This window comes from Phasianus colchicus, chromosome 18 (assembly GCF_987193195.1).
Source record: "Phasianus colchicus chromosome 18, bPhaCol1.hap1.1, whole genome shotgun sequence".
Lineage (NCBI taxonomy): Eukaryota > Metazoa > Chordata > Aves > Galliformes > Phasianidae > Phasianus > Phasianus colchicus.
In genome coordinates this window covers 5,960,025-5,977,694 of record NC_143453.1, presented here as the reverse complement: position 1 = coordinate 5,977,694, position 17,670 = coordinate 5,960,025, and the positions used below count along the sequence as shown (strand labels likewise).

The window sequence follows — 17,670 nt, the reverse complement described above, 5'->3', positions numbered from 1 at the left end:
CTGAGCCTTGCTCCCTTTGTTTCTTGCATATATTAATTCTGCTGATGTTTTCATGCCAGTCAGTTGCCTTTTTATTACTTCTCTAAATACAACTTCCTCCAAAGTTGCTGGATTTCTGAACTTGGAGCAATGACAGAAGAATACACTGATCCCCCCACTTCCACACTGCTCTGTCTGCTCTTGCTGGCTGACATCTCCCTGCAGGGATCATTTCGGATGCTGTCTGCAGTTTACTTGTTTTTCCAATGTTGTTTTTTTTTTTCTTTCCCCATGTGAAAAGTTGAAAAGTTTTATTATGAGCTGATTGTAAAGGAACAGGCTTCAGGAGCTCCATCACGGGGCAGTGTTCCCATGCAGGTACAGCAGCATGGAACAGTTGGGCTCAGGAGGAGCTTCTGCTCCTGCCCCACGGAACACAAGTTCTGCAGGGAGAAGTGGAACTGAAAAACATAGGCACCCTGATTGCAGCATTTGGGAAACCTGCACAGAGCTATGATGGGAGCACCAGGCTCTGCCACACAAGGTTATTCCCATCACCCTGCTGCAGAGGCACGATGTGGCCGCGAGGCTCTGGCAGCACTTTGCTAGAAGAAAAAATGCAGACTGCGAGCGCAAGTATTGCAGTGGAAATCTTTGTCAAACTGTGCATTTCTTTTCCTTAGTCTGACCGAACTGAAGCTGAAGCAAGCCTGACATGCCCAAATATCTAAAAACAATGGGAGAAATTAAAGAAAAGAACCAAACAACTTCCAGTGATAACTGAGTCCACCACTCATCTGTGCCCCGGCGATGCTCTGATGTCAGTGTATTGCTGCTCTCTTACTGCCATCACAACTGCTCAATTGCAGAAGCTTGGGCACCAATGCTCTCGTACCACCAGCTCTCCAGATGTGCTCCAGCCCGGTTCCTGTGCCTCCATCCCACCAGAGACCCAACAAAAAGCATCATTAATCAGCAGCACTCCCTCTCCTGGAGGGTCACTCAAGGCCCCTGTGGAGGCGGGAGAGAAGAGGATTTTAATGGCATCAGAGACCCTTTAATGATTACGTCAAGTGGCGAGTCATTTATTAGTCTCCTTAACTGCCAGAAAACATCGGCAGTGAAAGACTGGAGCGCAGCATTTAATGGCTCCTTGCTGCCCAGCGCAGGACGTGCACTGCATGCCAAGGCTCCCACCAGCAGCACTGGGCACAGGGCTCCTTCCTCGGCCAGGCTGAGAACACAGGAGCCAGGATGGGTCTCCCCAGCTGCTCTGAGCTGTGGCTGCGACAGGAGCACCTTCCTTTTGCTGAAGGCACCGTCGGATTTGGCTGACAGGAGACGCAATGGAATTTGAAAAGGCTACAGATGGATAGCCACGCTCAGGCCAGTTACAGCAGCACTGAAAAGAGGTCTGCAAAAATACCTATCAGGGAACCGTCTTGCACTAACTACGGCTTAATTGCCAGCTCCTCTCTCCAGCCTCTCATTACAGAGGACTGGAGAAAGATGGGGAGCGCGTTCACCTTTTGCTTTTCAAGGAAATGATTAAACTGGGATCAGCTTTTCATCTTGCCCACAAAAAAGTGCTCTGTCATCTTGTGCCCGCTCACCTCCGCGAAGACAAGATGACATCTCTGGCTAAAGGCCAACAGTTCTGCACCTCCTTGTCACTTTTAACAAGAAAATAATCCTGCAGAAACACTTGAAAAACAAATCGGTGTTGACACTCCTCATCTGCTAGGTACATTTTATGAAAGGAAAGAAATACTGCATTAGCGTTTGACCCCCTCACCTTCTTGACATTGGAAGAAAATAGAGAGGCACTCAGAAAAGCTGATGCTGGAATAACAAAGTAATGGGAGCAGGCAGGAGCTGTGAGCACCGCATGGCCCACGGGCTGCACAACAAGCCGCCCAGCCGAATTCTGCCTCTGGGAGAGCAGAGCTGGAGGCTCACTCCTAGAGAAGGGCACGCAGGACGTCTCCAAAAGGCTTTTCAGCCCTGCAAAGCAGCCTCCAAGCGAGCTGTCCTCTCGCTGTGCAGCATCTCATGCCCGCTCCACCCTCACACTGCTGCATGGTGCCTTGGAAAGCTCACACTCACAAGGAAGGCTGTGCTCTGCACTGCTCTGCACGCTCACCAAAGCGTGCTCCAAGCTTCTGGCTTCCGTAGCTTGCAGACAGCAACAAGACAGCTTTCCCTGCTGCCAGCACTGCTGGCTGCCACCTTCCATCTGGGCACGGCTCACCCCATCGTTCTGCCCCCTGAACAGAAGTTACCAAGAAATAAAACTGGGCTTCATCTCCCAAACAGCCAGATGTGTACTTCATGAGTACACGACCATCACAAGGCACGCCTGCCCTTCGGACACAGCACTCAGCCTCCTCCGTGTGCGCAGCACCAGATGGTCTCTTTGCTTCCCAGCGTGGCGAGGCGGTTCTGCTGCCACCACGACAGCACAAGTCGCTGCCTGTAGGAGGTGGGGGCACTCCAAGGAACTCGCAGAAATATTTTCCCACTGGTAGCTGTCGGCCTGAGCTAATGCAACATGACACATATCTCACTATGAACAATGCACTGACATTCAAAGCCTGTTTGCCATGTTCAAAATCGTGCCATTGTCACTGGAGTGTGATTAGAGGCAGTTGGATACATTTCCCCTCTGAGCTCATTTCAAGCACCCCTTTGAGATGCCTGTGCTGTGGAAGACCTGGCATTCCCTCTTCAAGACAGCTTTGTAAAGGTAATGTGGTGCCCATGGTGATGTTGGCTGGAAGCATGAGGGCAGGGAGTGAGGAAACTCCTACAAAGTTGCCCTCCATTAATATGCATGCTCGCTGGCTGCAGCACATCTCGCAAAGGACCAGGCTTCCCATATCTGCTCCCCTCCTGGAAAGGCGCTGCTAAATGCAGGAGCAGGAACCAGCTACTTGTGCCAACCACCCCAAAGACAGCCCCTCCACTCAATGATGTGCACCGAGGAATGGCTCTCACAGCCACTACCACAGCCCCCCAGCACTGATGAGTCACCATTACTCATTTCCTACCCGCCTGCACAGCCCCTGTGCCTCGCTCAAAGCATGCACAGCTCCAGCTGCCAGGTCTGAGAGCACAAGGAATGGAGGTGTGATCTCAGGTCATTGGGTTGTTTACTGCCATGTGCTGGACAGAATGTGTTTATATATTACAACAGGTCTCTGTAAAGAAAGTGCATAAATAAAGCATGAGGCCTCCGTAAGCAGAAATGTGTTTAGTACACCCAAACACCCTGATCATCACCCTGCCACATCAGTGGCAGCTCATGGAGCCCAAAGGGGGTGAGAGATGCATAACCCAAGGCATAAACCAAAAGCACGGGAGCTGCTAGCAGGCACATTCACTACCATCAAGCCCTGGACAATTGGTCCCTGCTCCTTTCCTGGTTTTTCAAAGGAGCCCCCAGACAACACCTCTGTGCTGCAGCCAATCTCGGAGCAGGGCCAGACCTGCACCCCAGGCCTCTGGCATGGCATTGGCAGGCAACAGAGATACCTCAACCACCAACCTGCACGTGGGGAGGAAAAGTTGGGTCAGTGGCAAATGGGAAGTCATCACCTGCCCCTAACAGCACCCATCATCCTGACACAAAGCCTCCAGACAGTAGCTGGTAACACTGACGGTCTTTCCAAACTGAAAAAAACAACGCACAGAGCCAGCACTGTGTCCTGGTGCCCAGCAGCACTCTGGTGTGTAGTGAGGCAGACGGGAAATCCCTGGGACTGATTCCCTCTGGGCTGCAGGGGAAGGAGAGCTCAGCAGAAAGCACCGCCTCGATGCTGAAATCCTGCTTGCACCCTGCTTATACAACAGCATTACACAACGTGGCATTTTAGCAGGTTGCATAAGAAGGGTCAGGCACACCTCGAAACCCCAGAGCTGCTGTGCATGCTGGAACAGCCAACCCGCTGCTGCCAACCACTCCCCGCCTGGCCTGGCTGCAGGACGTGCAATGAGCACCACAGCCCAGCACAGGATGGACCCACAGCCCACACTGCTGGAGCTGTGGGTGTCCCCGTGCACTGCAGGCAGTGGGACCAGATGCCCTACAGAGGCCCCTTCTGACTCAAACAGTTCTATGCTGCTCATGCTGTCCAGTCCCTGAGAAGGTCCGTCCTCATCCCAGGCTACACCCAACCTGTATTAAAACACAAATATTCCCCTACTTGCCAAGGACTCTCATTAACTGATACCATTTCCTGAAGTTCCTGATCTCGATTGCTACTTCATTGAGTTTCTACCTATCAGTACTCAGCAAACAGATCACCTTGCACACCTGAACACGTGCCATCTCCCAGGCAAAGGACTTCAGGGCTCCTTCCTGATGGACAAAGGAAAAAGCTTCCGTTCCTAGATAATTTAAAGTAATTTTTCTTACAGAATCATTGGATTCAGCAGCTTGACGTCATCTGTAAATTCCAGTCTCCATTACAGAAGGCAGCACCACATTCACCAGCGATTTATAATTTCTACTTTGAGCTGCTACAGAAAGTGAAAGCACAGAAAGGTGCTGCTGTACCATAAGTTTAAAATTCTAGTCTCCATTTCAACAAAACCCACTGAGCACATCCCAACGTGTCACAAACCAGGTGTCTAAAGCACAGCACGTGGGGAGAAGCTGCTGTAAGGAGGAGGTTTGAGCTTCTTCATAGCTGCTAAATCCGTGCTTTCTGCACCCAAGCGAGATGCCTGCAGCCTGAGTGAGGATTTATGATATGAGTAAGCTCTGGAGTCCCTTCACTCTGCAAGGAAGTGCAAGGAAATAAAGGGCAATTGCATTAGTGATCAGAAGCTCAGGTTTTCTGCCTGGGTTCTGATGGCAGCAGGTACTGAGATGTCTCAGCTGCCTGACCACAGCCAGCAGCATCCGCACAAGGCAGGAAGGAGTCTCCTTTACAATGTGCTACACGCTCCACCCGCAGTTTAATAATCAAGCAGCCACACAGAAACATGACAGAAATATGCTGTTTGCTGGTAACCACCAGGAGAAGCTCCAGGTGATTACGATAAGGCTCCTACCCCAAGCACTCCCTCCCCCTGCAGCCGGGCAGGCAGCAGCACATAGCAGTGACTCACCTGGCTCTGCTCCGCTGCAGGAACCGTAGTGTCTGCACAGCAGGTGGGCACTGAGAACCAAGCACCTGGGGCTGGGAGCCTGCCCTTGGGCTCCTCATCTCCCTGGCTGGCATTAGCACAGCTGCATCCTTACTGAGAACTCCCCACCCAGCAGCACGTTGGCCTTTTTCACAGCTGTATCCCACTGCCAGCCCGCTCCCTTTTTCTTGCAACGCTATTAACCAAATACTGCAGCTCTGATCAAGACTAATAATTGAAAACAACTTCTAACGCCCTTCCTTGTGCTATTGTCCGTGCTGCTCTTGGTAACTGCAGGTCAGTTTCAGTCACTCTGCTGTCCCTCGTTTATTTCTTCTCTCATGCAGCAGCTTCAAAAGGGCCGCTGCAAAGTTCCTGCAAGAAAGACAGTAGCCAAACTCAGCTCCTAATAGCCTCGTTTCCTCTCCTCCCCCCAAATATAAATTGTGTACTTGAAACTACTAAAGTTGGCTGAAAATAATGATAACTGACAGATGCTGGGTTAAATAGGCCACAGTCTTTCCCTCAGGCCTAATTTAGACCGGATATCAAAATGATATAAAATATCATTGCTTGCCTTCACTCCATCAGGACATCTGCAGACAGACTGCTATTAACTCTTTCCTAGGAGTGTTGACTTTGTGCCAGCACTTGGGCAAAAAAACGTGTTTTATCTGATCTCTTCCTGCTCTAAAACACTGCTGGAGCTCAGGTGCTCCCCAGCAAAGACACAGAGGTTCAGTGCTCAGCTCAGCATCAGGTATGGAGAAGGCACTGCTGTGGGTCTCGTGTGACGTGCAGCATACGATGGGTCAGATGCCAACAAGAGGCCAACAGCAGGAGCAATGCAGACCTTGAGAAGGCTTTCAAAGTAATAAAATAAGGAGAAAATGGGATATTTTACACCCTTTTTCAGCCAGATATTTGATTACACTTTCTAAAAGTCAACATCTCAACCAGTGATCCTGGAGCTAACGTAGCTTGCATTGCTGCACTTCTTCCACCCCATACACCAACACCCAAGTTCTCATTTCAGTCCTTCACCACGCATTGGTTTCAAAAGCACATTGGATACGAGCTGATGCCGGACACGTGGCAGCCTGGCAGCCTGAAGACAGAATCCAGAACCTGCTCACTTCTTATCATTAACATTTATGTGTCTGGTGGGGGTTCCTCTCAACTAATTAGAATTAGACATCTAAAAGCTATCCTCAGAAATGGCTGAATCACCCACCTCTCTCCTTAATTGGAGTCCATGCAATTGGATGTAACTAGCACACAGTTTGAAGTCAACCAGGAAGAGGCCAAACAAAAAAAAAAAACAACCAAGATGCCAGCACCATTAACCCTTTTATTGCTGGTCCCAGAAGGAGCAAGCACAGCAATGTGCTCTGAGCAATGCCTTGTTCAGGAACTTCTGCAAGGAAAGCCACTGTGACAGGTCTCACATCAGCACCAATGTTCCTGTTCTTATTTTCAATGCAGCTTTCTGTGTAGTGGAAGCCATCATCATTTACTTCTAACTTGCCCAAAGAGAAGCAGTAAGCTCCTGAGCTGGTCGCACACATCACCTGCACATGGAAGTGTTGGAGCTATAATTTATTAGCCTTCTAGCTGAAGGAGACACATGAAGATAAAACCCAACCAATGCACACTAACAAAGCTCTACAGCTATGAGCAATTAGCAGTGATTGTTCACGCAGTCATTAACTATGTTTTGTATGGATTAAAAAAAAATTCCCTTGTAGGCAGGCCAGCAGTGACGTGGTACAGCCCTCCACCTTCCCTGGGTACCATCCATGGGATTCCCTTTGAAATACTGTAGCAATTTGCTCTCAACACAGGTTTATAGCAAAAATGAGTGCCTGTGGGTGTTAGATAGATGCAAGCAGCATCTCTCTCAAGATGTACCAGCACTGGTGGTGCAGAAGTCAGACCTAATCTGAGGGCATACCAAAAGGGCAGAGCAGTGTGTGGCTGCGTGGTCAGGCACATCAGGAGTCAGGCTGGAGCAGCAGCAGTGTTGGGGCTGCCAGCCTCGTGCTGACAACCACCAGTACTACATGTACAGCAGAGCACAATCCTCACTTCTGCACTTAAGGACACACGCAGCTCAGACAGCTTACGACATGTAATTAGAGACTGTATTTTAATGAATATGCACAAGGGGGCAGAGTCAGAGTTGTGCACCTGAGGTTAAGTTTTGCATATTTTAACTTTTCAGCGCTCAGCAGTGCAGTCTTGCTTCATTAACCTGACCTTCTGCATCTCGTTTCCTAGGAGGCTTTTTGGGTTTGCTTCTTCTAAAAGGAAAAAGGAAGCTCTCAGGAGCGTTCTCTTATCTCCAACCACCTGAGCCCATCCCAGCCAGAGCTGCACGCAGTGTCTGCACCACCCTGGTTCATTAATAGGGCTGTCTGAGACATCTAACTAAATGCCTCGGGTTTAGCCACTTATAAATTTGCCAAGGGTTAACTGATCAGACCCCAATTTTTCATGGCAAATACATCAGGCTGACAACATATCGATTTGAAAAATTAATTCAGATCTACTCAGTTATTTCTGAGAAATATTTCCAAGGTACACTTTCCATCTCTTCCATTCTCCTCGCTTTATTAATAACGTTCTGGGGGCAAGAGCACATCTCTGTGTTCTGAAAAAAAGATTCAAGATGTGATGGCACAGCCCTGCAGCCCATCCCTGTGTCCCAGCCCAGCAGCTCAGTCAGCCCACAGAGCACAGAGTGGTCTCTCCTCTGTGAGCAGACAGAGCAAGGCAACAAACTATTTCATTTTTACTATTTGTATTTGACCTTTTTATATTGTTTGCTTTTTCCAGCATAATCTCTTAAGAACATGACTCTGATGATTTATAACAAAAGAATATCTCTATAGTGGGTGCCTTGCAAGACCTCTCTCCTGCTGCTTTAGAGTGATTTACTTTTGGATTAGCCTCTGATAGAGAAGGGCTCGGCTGACGATTTGCCCTCGTATATCAAAAGGGAAATCCTTAAGACATCACTATAAAACAGCAGGAAAGAGCACCTGCCTGACTCATAAACTTATATGATGTGGTTTAGTCAGATAGGCCATCTGCTTCCCTTACATACCCATATGTCCTTCGCTGTTCCCTGCTACCTCACAGTTAACTTCACTGATTTTCCTCTTCACTTCTGCAAAGCTGAAATAAAAAGAAATGAATCGAATGATGGATTCATGCAGATGGAACAAGTGGCCACTGTCTCTGCCACCTCGTTGATGCAATAAATAATGACAGCGAAGACGAGGAAACACACATCTCCTCATAATTAGATCCACATTATAAACATAATGTGCCCCATCTCACACCTGGGTGGTTCAGCTGCACCCAGGTAAGGCAGCCCTGCTCCTCACTCCTGGCCCAGCCTCTGCTCTGGGGCAGGCAGAAGGTTGTCCAGCCACCACCACCACGCTCACAGGGGAAATGTGAGAAACTGGACCAAGGAGAGTGCTCTTTTTGCTCTTTTTCCCAGGATAGGAAGATCCTGCCTTGCAATTACTTATTGAGAGACTTACAGAGCCAAACCATTACCATCAATAACCACGAATTAACTTTTCTTCCAAGGCCGTGCCCATTTCCCTTCTGAATCCATTTCAACTTTGGCTTAGCCACAATAACGCAGTGAAACACCACACTATAAAACTCACGAACCCACTAACTTCATTACACCCCAACTTGTGACTGCACAAGCACAGTGATACAGAGATGCAGAGAAGGAATGGCAGTGAGTTGGCCTCACGTGCTGCTGCCTGCTTGATTCACATTGCAACCCGTGCAGTAATTCCAAATGAAAAATGCATTTGAAGCAGACATAATCAGCCAACAGGTAATGCACAGCCAGCAAAACAGAGCCCTGGTGCCAGCTAGGCAGGATGCAGTGAGCTGTCAGCACGTGCTGCAGGGCCCACTCATAGACAACGTACAAATTTCTTACAGCCAAGGCTCTGGGTGTTCATTTTTCCCCTCTGCAACAGGGTAAAGCAGGCAAAGGTTTTTCCAGCTCTCTGGAGAGCTGCCTATAGCCTACCACAGAGTGGATAAAAACCTGCATAAAAAGACCACCCAAGGGACTGGGAAAAGTGGTCCCCACAGAGGCATTTTGTTTAGAAAGGCTGAAGCACAGACAATTACCCAAGGCAGAAAAACAACGGCACAGAATCTCCCACCCTGTGCTCTCGGAGCACCGTTCCCAGCAGCGCCCGCAGCTGAGCAGCCACCATGGGAGGAGGCACAGAGAATGTGTGTGTGCAGATGTGCACGCTTGTATACGTCCTTATGGAAAGGCAGGGAGCGTACCAGGCATGGGAAGCAGTCCCCTGCCCAAAGACTTCACACTGATTCCCCCCTTAGAAATTATTGCTCATTAACACTGTTGAGCAAACAACCTCGATCAAGCAGCCCATCTCAAAAGATATCCACTGATTGCAAACTCTGGAGCTGGCTCACCAGAAACACGTCCCTCACCCCAGCCTGTCCCTAACAAACGCTGCCAGAGATGGTCTTGCACAACAACAGATGAGACACTTCTCAGGGCACCGCCTCCCCAACCCACACCTAGCAGCCGCGTGTCTGTCTGTCCTTCCCTGTATCCAGGTGCCCATTCACGTCTGCATGCGTCCATCCCTGTGTCCATGTGTCTGTGTGTCCGTGTCTGTGTCCATGTGTCTGTCCCACCAGCGATGGGGATGTGGAACAGCCTACAGGGCAGGCCAGGACTGGCAAAGCTCACTCACTCCGCTCCCACCAGCATCCAAGGACATCCTGGAATTCAGAGAAATTAAAAGTGGAAAAGGCATCACATTAACCTCTTTAATTTTTCATTTCTGACACAGATTGTTTTCTCCTCGTTTCAAAGAATTTCAAGCTAATGTCTGGAGGGCAGAAAAAATCCATTTCCCAATACGCCTGCTGCAGCTTTTTCACCAATCGACTGCCCTTCCTGGTACAATCACTGGGACATTGATTTTTTTTTTTTTTTTTTTTTTTTTTGCTAGAGCATCATCCAAAAATCTATCAATGCATCTTTGAAATAAATAAATAAATAAAATACCAGCACTCTAAGACAAGCTGCTTCCTCCTCCTTCCTTTAGCCCCAGTGCTGCAGAAAACCCTTTGCCCAGTGCCTACCCCAGCAGTGTTGCCCACCCAGGGCTGGACCACCACTGCTGTGCCCTGGGGCCACACGGAAGCTCTGCCCAGTTCTTTGCTCCCTGATGTGGCTTAGGACACAGAACAGCGGTGGCACAGAGCTCCTCTGCCATCAAGCTGCCCAGGGTTGCCCATACACAAAGCTGTGGTTCTGCTAAGCATGGCAATAACTGCCTCCTATCGCTATACTAAATAAACAATTCACTCAACAGTTCTTGGCACTTATTAAACACCTGGGAGAGAGGCTGCCTTGTGTTGTCCAAAACACTCTTAATTACTGTTTAATCAAGATCTCTTCCCCTCTAGAAAAAAAAAAGGGGGGGGGGGGAGGGAAGGGGGGAGGCAAAACATTTGCATGTATTTTCCACTGCAATCACATTACACATCTCTGTGACAAGCAAATTCTTGGCAGTGCTTCGCAGGAACGCGCTGCCTGTGCAGGAGCATCGCAGCACAGCGTGCTAATCCAAATAGCCCGAGGTCTCCCCTTCCCTAGGTAAGGGAAGGAACCAGGAGGATTTCCTGGCACATGGACTAATGCTATCAAATGCTTCTTTTATTTGTTGTTGACACATGTATAGCAGTTGAAGAATCGCTAAATAACCTTGTAATATCTTGATTTATGGATTATTCTTCCATACGAGCAGCACATGGTAAGGACAGCACGTATCCATCCCCACGTTATCTCCCTGCTGGAGCACTGAGTGCTGCACACACCCACAGATCCCAGGCCATGAGTGCTGCATGGGATGCCCAATCCCTGCTGCCAGAGTGGGCGAATGCACCAAGTGCTGCGTGGGCACAAATCTCTTCTCACAACTCCTGCAGCTGGATTTTCTCTCTGCAACTCATGCGGGCAGATGAGGAACGTGCCCAGCAACCTGCAGCTGTGCTTCCAGGGGACAAAGACACGGAGCAAGCAGAGCCCAGCAGTCAGCATGGCTGCTCCATCCTGAGCCCAGCAGTCAGCATGGCTGCTCCATCCCGAGCCCAGGAACCACTGCTGGTGATGGATCAGTGATGGCACATGACTTTGCATTTGGACAAATGCTACTCTTCCTGCTTAACCCAGAACATCAGGTTAAATCACCCCACGTAATGTTTTGAGAGAGGTAAAACATCCCATCCACGCCGCGATGTGAACAAACCGTTCCCCCAGAGCTTCCATTCTGTTCAGGAAATTCAAAGATCTTCGTAATGACGAGCTCTGGGAGAAAGGCAAGAGCTTGCAGAAGAGCTGGGCACAGCAGTTTGTTCCTCCAGGACGTGTAAGCAAGCTCTGTGTATAAGGATCCGAGTACACATTAGACGCTGACTCATTTTCCCATTTTAATGAACGACTGAATTTCTTTAGTTTCTCCTCCCAATCCACTGTACAAAGGTCACCCACACACGGACAGCAGCAACTGGACACACGCACGTCTGCGCTCACGTCACAACTGCCTGGAGTTGTACAGCTGAGCCTAACAGCAGTGTCCAGCTCCAAAATATCATACAAATACTAACCTGAGCCTGTTCTGTTTCTCAGATGCAAGCCAAGCTAGTTCAAGATCATCTCCATTCTCAGCCCACTTACCAAATAGATCTCATGGCAAGCATGTGCTAACTCTTGATCTAGGGAACACGTCCAAGGAAAACAGCTGCTCGAGGCTCTGCTGAGAACAAACACCGTGTGCTAAAGGAGTCCCCAGCCTGACACTGAGCCTGAATGCCGGCCCGGAGGTTTAAGTGGGGACAGATGAAAACCCAAAGCACGCTCCCTCCTGAGTGCTTCCAAAGGAAGCCCTGCGTGGACACAAAGAAGGGGCCTGTGGCAGCTCGCAGCAAACCCAGCCCAGCACAGTCCTTTGCAGTTTGCACATCCCAAGACCAGCAGAACAAACCCCATGCACTGAAGCCCTACGGATGGGAGTGCCCACCCTGCAGCCCCGCACAGAACAGTGGTGCTGCCCCAGGCACGCTCCCAGCTGGGCACAAAAGGGAGCCTGAACCAGCACGAAGGACAAACCCCCCCCCATCAAAACCTTGGAAGGGCTTAAAATGAACTTTCCCGAAGAATGGGAACAATTTGAAAAACAAAATAAATGTAAATCTTCCTTTCATAAGCTGGGAATGGAGCCAAGAAAACCAGCCAGGGGTTAATGCCCTGCCCAGCCCTCTGCGTGATGCTCCCTCCACTGCTGCTCCATAGAGCTTCCTTGCCTCACGGAGATGCACACCGCCAGCAATGGCTGCCTGCTGCTCTGCCACTGAATGAGACTTATTTCACATCTTTCCAGTTGTAAAATTAGCAACCGGCTTCATTGATCTCTCCCTCCCTACCTCTCCGAAAAGCCATTTTCTCCAAAATTTTGAGAACCTACAGAAAAGATGACAGAAACCATTTTGGGTCCACGGCACGAAGACCTGCAAGTGTTTTTTGACAGCTCAGATCCGGATGATTGTAAAGGCCACTCGTTTTCACGTCCCCCTTTCCTCCTCTTGTCTTGGAACACCAGACACGAGAACAGCCTTCCTTGGAGTATTTTGCCTGGCCCACCAGGGTGCCAGGGGTCTTCTGAGGAAGCTCACATCCAGGCAGCAATATCCCAACATCTCATCAACACGCAAATCCCCACCTAAAGCCCAAGTCTGGTGTAGGAAACACGTGTTCAGTTCCTGCTGAACTCACAGGAGGATTACTCTGGGCCTGTTTAGCAAAGTCCTAGCACAATAGTGCTGTAAGGCCCTTAATTACACTGAGCTTGAGCAGCATTCCTTGGCCCAGTAAAGCACACCAGCAGTATGAAACATGAATGCTGGCCAAGCTTTGTTTCCCTGTTCCTGTCTCCTGAGCCCACAAGGAACATCTGGTTGCCTTCCTTCCATTGCAGAGGGTGGGCATGGGTGGGTCCCACTGACAGCAGCACAGCTTCAGCACACCCAGCAGCCTATTGATCAACACAAGACAAGGACGTGCTTGGAGAGGTGCCTGCAAGACTTTTGCCATGCTGGCAGCAGAAGCAAGGGACATAGAAATTAGGATCTGCATGAATGCAAGCATTGCAAAGAAAACCAGGATAATGACAGATAAAAGACATTTGACCATAGCTTGCAGGGAAAGTAGTCAACTGTTTCCTCGCCTCCGCAGACAAGTGAGGAGCCATGGCACTTGACTGTAGGACACCTCCTGGGCTCTGCCAGGACATGAGCACCCATTCAGACAGGCTTTGAGCACAGCACAGAGGGTCAACTGCAAGAAGGCAAGAATCTGATTTGAATGGGAAGGCATGGCCATAAAGCAGCAGTCAGCAGCCCAGCACCCCACGGTCTGTGCTTGGTCTTCGAAGGGCTCAAGCACTCTCTTTCACAACAGTTTCACAAATAAACACCCTGCTTGCCTACAGCAGACAGACCTGGGCAGACTGCAAGGGACATTGACTAGGTAAGACCCACATCACCAAAGCAGGTGAGGATCCCCTACTGCACCCAGGAGCACTGCGTCACCAGAGCAGCTCCTATTCCAGGGGGCTGGTGCTGCAGGCTCATTCCTCCCCTTTGGGAGTTGGGTAGGCGCTCCCTGGCGTAGACAAAGACAGCAACAGGACACACACTGCTGTGTGTTGGGCTGGAAAATGACTTCTAGGACATGAAGGAGCTTCATCCCTGATGGTTCTCCCGCAATAATCTGTTTAATTCCATATAGGCAGTTTGTCTGATTTGAAAGCCGGAGCAGAATTCAAAGTAAGATTTCAGGACTATGGATTTTTGGGGGGAGACAGCAAGTTCCCAACTTTTCTGGACTTAAGACGTGTGCCCACCTCCCCTCCCACACTGCTTCTTGCATGCCACAGCTCTCCCATGACCACAGAACCATTGTGACTCGGGGTCAGCAGGCAAACACCCAGACCTGCTGCCTGCTGTGCTACAGCGGAACAGAGATCTCCAGGGCAATGGAAAGGCACTGCCGTGGCGCACACCAGGTCACCAGTGGCACCAGGCCCAGCCCGCAGAGCGAGGGTCCGGCCAGCAAGTGGCACGCTGGTTGCAGGCTCTGCAGCTCCACGCAGCTGAGAGTCCAGCACAGAGGGAAGCCTGGATTAGCTCCTGGCACTGTAGGAAGTGTGATAATAGCAGAAGCAGAGCAGCAGGCAGCAATTGTGGAGCCTGAGCAAAATCCCTTGTTTTCACTGGCTAGTTCTGGTTTCATGTTTCTGATCTTTTAAACATCAGGCACTCCCTGGCCCTGGCCAACAGCTCCCTGATGCAGCGCTGCTCTCTGCCAGCAGCTTGACCTGTGCCAATAGGTTTCCTGCAAACTGCCAGCTCCAGGCTGGAGCGGAGGCTCTAACCCTGCTGCACGCTGACTGGCAGCATCCTTCAGTAGCAGAACAGCTGGGCTCAGCTCCCTGGAGGGAAGCAGCAAAAGCTTGCTCCCCCAGCCAAGGCTCACAACAGACAAAGCTACTTTTCCAAGTGCGTCTCTGAAAGCAAACCCACAAGTGTCAAAGCAGGTCAGATGGAACATGGGGAGCACTCTGCAAAGGGGGGACACGAGGGCAGAGGCGACCAGTGCCAGCCACGGGTACTAACATGTGCTCTGCTTCCATCCCAGCCCCTTAGCCACACACTCTTTTCCTGGCTGTTAAGGCAGTCAGTAACACAGACCTGCCTGTCTCCTCTTCCAAAGGAGGTAAAAAAAGGAGCTTGTGGAAAATAAATCACCCTCTGCAGCTTGGAAAAAGCTGGGCATCAGGAAGCTGCAGAAATGACAAGAGGTCACGTGGGCAGGTGAAGGGTTAACAGGTGGAAGTCAATGCCCCTCTACCAGGCAGCCAATATTGCTATCAATAAATTATGCATCAGCATCCACTAATAGTGACCTAGCAGCCAGCACTATTTAAAACAAACCAATCAATGGTATTAACATAATCCCCGGGAGAAAACAAGACACCACATGCTGTGCTGGGACAGGAGCAGACCAGGCCAAGGAGAGAGGGACCTCTGGCCAGGGCAGCACTCAGCCATCCTGGAAGGAAAGGTCCCCGTGCTGAAGGCACAGACGGAGCTGTACCACGGCCAAGAGCACAGAATAGAAACAGCCACACACAGTGTGGTCCTACTTCTGGCAGCAGGGAGCAGGGCTGGCAGCTGCTGCCCTCTGTCCCAGGAATGGCTGGGACACCAGGCTCTGCCTATCTGTCTTCTGCAGGGGAGCTCCCATACGTGCTCCCTCTGTACCCATGGGGTTTATCAGGCACCGGCGCTTCCAAACCGCAGGTGAGCTTTGCAAGCATTCAGGGCTTTGAGTTTGATTACCTGAGAGGTTCCAAAGAAATGAGAGGTGTGCTGCTGGGAGGGCAGCACCCGGACAGCAGCACCAGGATGCAATGCCAATGAGCACATGGCAGGAGCAGGCATAGATCTGGTTTCTTCTGATGCTCATAACTGATTGTGAAGTCCCTGAAGCTGCTTTACCAGAACCTCACTTTGAACGATCGATTCCTTTTCCTCCAGCATAATTAAACGGAATAAGCTGCCAAGTAACCCTACACTCTCAAAACAGGGAGCACAGACATACAATCCCGTAACAAGAAGTTGTGTGCAGCCCAGCATTCAGCCCGGCACACAACAGCGAGCTCTCTGCTCGTGCACCCCACACATGATGCAGTGCCTGGTGCTGCCTCCTGTCCCCAGGCAGCACATGCTGCAGTCAGGGCACACACCTTCCCCTGCCCCTAGGGCAGCTGGGGGCACAGGATAGGAAGGACCCCTGCCCTGCCCTCATTGCTGGGCCCCAGGAACACGGCTGCTGCCTGCAGACACAATGGCTCTTCAGCCCATCTATATAACACGCTTCATGTGCATTCTCCATATTAATAAATGGGGAAAGAAGGAACCATAAATCTATGAACTGCCAATTTGCACAGGACTAGGTCTTTTACTGGCTACGCACTAGCACCTTTTACAGCCCATTAATTACTTTCTCTAATAAAGTTTGACAAAATGATAACTTGCCCATGAAAAGTGTTGTAATAAATACATTTTCTCTAACTTTCAACTATTCTTGCATGTCTGCCTCATAAACCCCTCCCATGGTTCAGCAGCTTATGGCCTACCTGTGTTTTTCAGCCCAGAAGGAACCTTGGTGTGATGCTCCTGAGAACAGGACAATGGCACTGATGCCATCCACACCTGGTGTGTGCAGTTCCCCAGCTAAGCACAGCCTGGCTGGACACAAGAGGACCTCCTGCTCGCCAGCTGCTGCTTTTTTCCTGCAGATTTAAGTCACTGCTTGCCTGGCAGGGATGAGGTACCCCATAAAGCCCACATCTAGCACGACTCTCCTTGTTGCTCATCTCAGGTCACACCAAAACCAGCTCAAAATAGCAGCACTGGGGCCACTCCTAGAGGTGAGGTGCTGAGCACTCCCTCAGCAGCCCTGGGCTGAGAGATCAGGTCCAAGGCATCACACTTCCCCACCTGACCCTCAGCCTGCTCACTGTATTTCCTCATTTACACAAAGGCATCCATGAGCTCAGCAGAGAACACAATGGACAAAGCTGTTCTTTTCTAGTACAGGAACAGGAAGCAATAGGCATGTGTTTGCCCTTCAATAATTCCAAATTATAAACTGTTTAAAGACTTTGTTATTACTCAGACCAGCACTAGAGAACTGACTCACCTCTGGACACAGGAATTCAGATCTCTTACCTTGCTGCAGCCATTCTCTCTACCCAGGCACCAGGACCAGGGATTACCAGCACTGCCAGGTGGGTGGGTGCTGTGCTGCACCTGACAGCAGGTTTCTTTCCCTGATTAATTAGCTGAGCAACTCTACTCTGCCCAATAAAATCATCACCCCCCCCCCCCCAAGCAGTGGCATGCAGTGAAAATTTATGATCATAATTTAAAGGCTGAATTCCCACTGTCAGTACCTGTGCCATAGAAATTACTCAGTCCTCTGATATTCAACTGTTGATTTTGCTGGATTATATGAAGCTGGAAGCACCCAGAGTGGAGCCTGAGCTGAGTAAACAGAACACAAGAACCTGTGGCACCACGAACTGAAATTTAACATCAGGTATATAAATTGAAACCCTTTGACTCGGAGGCCCAAATATGAGGCATGGTTGCAACAGTACATCCCAGTCCCTGTGCAGGAGCCTGTCAGGATTTCTGATGGGCGGGTGAAAGGAGTGGTGTGCATTTGTATGCAGAGCAAGCATTAAGCAACAACAGTAAGGAAAAAAAAAAAAAAAAAAAAAAGCGTTTATCAGCAGGGGAAAAAAAAAAAGGGAGCACAAATGTTCTCACTCATTTTCACTCAGCCAGCTGAAGCTCTAAGTCAGAACGGTGGAGGCTGAGGATCTGTTTTCTCTCATTGACAGA

General features: G+C 49.9%; 1 long non-coding RNA gene across 3 annotated transcripts; it reads right to left on the bottom strand.

Annotated features, from left to right (window-relative positions):
• Positions 1–745: 745 nt before the first annotated feature.
• Positions 746–17,128, bottom strand: LOC149915518 (uncharacterized). 3 transcript variants are annotated; one of them, XR_016472106.1, is made up of 5 exons: positions 14,100–14,460; positions 9,706–9,912; positions 8,222–8,292; positions 5,095–5,487; positions 746–913 (listed from the first exon to the last, which is right to left on the bottom strand). It is a non-coding gene; the product is annotated as an uncharacterized LOC149915518 (long non-coding RNA). The 3 variants fall into 3 exon arrangements; XR_016472105.1 differs by lacking the exon at positions 746–913 and having other exon boundaries at positions 1,856–5,487; XR_016472107.1 differs by lacking the exons at positions 746–913; positions 9,706–9,912; positions 14,100–14,460 and adding an exon at positions 16,993–17,128 and having other exon boundaries at positions 1,856–5,487.
• Positions 17,129–17,670: the final 542 nt, after the last annotated feature.